Genomic DNA, 3169 nt, shown 5'->3' on the forward strand with positions numbered 1-3169 from the left:
TCTGCCCAGTGTGTTATCTTTCTGACTAACCACCGTCTGCCTCCCCTGTCTGTCAATTATTGTCCCCTTCCACCATTCAACCCCTCTGTATGTCGCTCTCTATCTGCCTTCCGTCAGTCTTCCATTTCAGCCTCCCCTGTCTGTCACGCACTTCCCCCTTCCATCATTCTCCGCCGTCTGCCTCCTCCCTTCTGCTTTCCACGTCTATCTCTCTCTTTGTCACCCATCATATCTCCCACCCACCCAGTTTGCCGACATCCGTTTCTCACCCTGTCGGTCGGCCTTGCCGCCCCATCCCCTCAGTATTGTCGCTCTCAATATCCCCCACCATAATTAACTCACTCTGTCTCCCCTCCCCCTCGTCTGTCGTTCTCTCTCTCTCTCTCTCTTTCAAAATCTGTCTTTCTCGCTTTCTGTCTCTCCGGACTATCTCCCGTCCATCAAAACCACCTGTCTGTCTCTCTCTTTCTGTGACATGCACATAACTGTCTTTCCCTACCTATCTATCTCTCTGTCACCTTTACCAGGCGTCAGATTTTGATGGCGATCTTCTCGGCAAGATTTGGGAAAAAAGCACAAATTTCCGACCGCAATGACCCTTCTCTCGTGAATGCTTTGGATCTGTCAAAAGCCATTTTGACTTTCCCATGGCAGGTTTTCGGCGCACGCACATCACGCTCTGAGAAGCGCACTTGAGGGACCTCGACGGGTGCGTGCTGACAACATACGTGCCCTTCGAGACCGCAATTGTAGGAATTTTGGCAGGCTCTCTGTTGCCATTTATTTCCCTCAGTCTGAAACAGAACGTGACAAGTTGTCAATGGTGATTGCAATAGTTATTAATCTTTCACAGAATGTTATGAAATTAATTTAATAAATCCCAGAATGGGCATCGAACCTGTGCCGACGAGGAGAGAGCGCTGCATCCGAACCACTAGTGGCGGTCACAGGGGAGAGTAAACGTTGATGTCGAGAACTCGTGAACCAGTCAGGCGGCCTCTGTGAGAATGTTTAAAGGGAGAATGTTGAAAGTAAACTAGTCGCAACAGCAATGAACTGCAATTAAATAAAAACTGCCAAAACCTGTGTTTTTCCCCGGAAGACATGGCGGAAATTAAACGGCGGAGGTTAACCGTTTTGAAGATTGAATATCTTTTGGAACTGGCTCGTTTTATTAATTGTAAAACATATGATTTATCTTAAAGACTTGGATATTTTATTGCAGTCCTATGCGGTTGCGACTTTACCAGAACAACAACAACAATTTAGCTCCCAGATTAATGCGTGGTATCGCATTGGGTTCAATACCCACAAACTGGCGCTTTGGGATTACAATATCGGACCGCATCTGGATTGCATTGTTGATGCTTGACGTCAATGAAATTTAATCACAACCCCGTCATCAGAAATCTTTGCAGAGATGCTGCCTGACTGGCTGAGTATATCCAAAATTTTATGATTTCATTTCAGATTCACAGGATTCGCAGTACTTTGCTTTTAAAACTAAAAAGTAACATAAGCTGACGTCATTGGGGATTCGAAAGTCAGTACCTTTCTGCAACGGGAAACGTGAGTCATGCGTGGTGTGTATCCTCCCTTCTGACAGGTAAAGAACATCACTGAGTGGGTGCAGAACATTTTGAGGGGCGAAGGGGAGCAGCACAAGCCGTGATCTATGTGCTAACCACTGACATAAGGAAACAAGGGGATGAGTTCCTTCAGTCAGAGTTTCAGGTGCAATTGAGGAAATTAATGAGCAGGACCTCAAAGTTATTCTATGGATTATTCCCAGTGCCCCGAGCTATTGAGTTTAGAAATCGCAACGTATGTCTGGATTAATGGTGCACGAGGCTGGGCTACAGAATCCGGGGGGATTGTGACCAGTTCTGGCGCAGGAGGGAGCAGTTATAGTAGGTCGGGTTGTACATCAATAGAGCTTGGACCAATGTCCTCGCGGGAAGTTTCACAACTGGGGCGGGTGAGGGGTTGAACTAATTTGGCAGTGGATTTGTGTACCAGGATGAAACATCTGTAGATGTTGTAATTATGCCTTTATACACAAGTCCAGATGAGTATCATACATCAACTATAGCAGTGAACGTGGCCTCAGAGAGCACATTTCAGCCCATCCTTGGGAAACGATATACCACGGCATGGCCAAACTTTCTCCTACACCGAGCACAAGCAGAGGATACACAGGCACAGCAGAATTTGCTGATAACCGTAGAGAGTAAAATGTTCTTTGATCAGTGATAGCACTAAATATATATTGGTGTCTCTGTTTTAAGTTGCAATTTGTTCTGTGGGATATAAATATATTTTGCATATCTGTGTAGTGTTTATGTATTCGAATCCAACAAATTTATGTATAATTGAATTGTGGAGCATCTGTGTTTGTTATAAATGTATTTTCTGTCTATTTCTATGTTACTTGTAAACACCTCACAAATAAACATCCATACAATTATAAGCACAGAGATACTTAGAGATAAATTCATAAAGAAAACAGGCATAAAATCAAATACATTTATAATAACACATATATGAACACAAATAATTTGATTATCAATGTTCCACACAATTTAATTTACAACTCACAGATAGATGCACAAATATATTTATAAATTTCCCGCACTGACATTCAAATTCATTACAAATAACAAAACATTACACAAAAAATAAAACTCGTCTATGCCGAAAATCTATGCAGTCTCAATGACTGAAGGCTTCTTGCAGAGAGCCAGCACAGACACGATGGGATGAAAAGCTTCCTTCTGTGTTGAATGATTCGACGTCTCTTTGTCTTCTTACTTTTAAGACAGGTGGAACAGGCAGCTGTATGATGGGAGCACTAAAACCACAGGCTGTGCAGCTCTAGTGGCGCAATCGGTTAGCGCGCAGTACTTATATGTCAGTACAGGCCCGGGAAATGCCGAGGTTGTGAGTTCGAGCCTCACCTAGAGCAGCCGATGCTTTTGCATGTAATGGGTGCATTTTCAGAGTCTGAGGCCGTTGTCTATTTACCCATCTCTCTTGTCTATTCCCCCATGCAACACGGTGATGTCTGTCTCTCTCACTGCGGTTATCCCAGTGTCAATCTGTGGGATATTTCTGAATGAATACCTGTGCCTGTTCCCCACATGAAATAAATGAGGCGATGAAACAATTC

The 3169-nt window shown here is 43.8% G+C and overlaps 1 non-coding gene across 1 annotated transcript; it reads left to right on the forward strand.

The window, feature by feature from the left end:
- Positions 1 to 2871: 2871 nt before the first annotated feature.
- Positions 2872 to 2965, forward strand: trnai-uau (transfer RNA isoleucine (anticodon UAU)). The gene is made up of 2 exons: positions 2872 to 2909; positions 2930 to 2965. It is a non-coding gene; the product is annotated as a tRNA-Ile (tRNA).
- The last annotated feature ends 204 nt before the right edge of the window (positions 2966 to 3169 follow it).

Source organism: Pristiophorus japonicus, unplaced genomic scaffold (assembly GCF_044704955.1).
Source record: "Pristiophorus japonicus isolate sPriJap1 unplaced genomic scaffold, sPriJap1.hap1 HAP1_SCAFFOLD_267, whole genome shotgun sequence".
Lineage (NCBI taxonomy): Eukaryota > Metazoa > Chordata > Chondrichthyes > Pristiophoridae > Pristiophorus > Pristiophorus japonicus.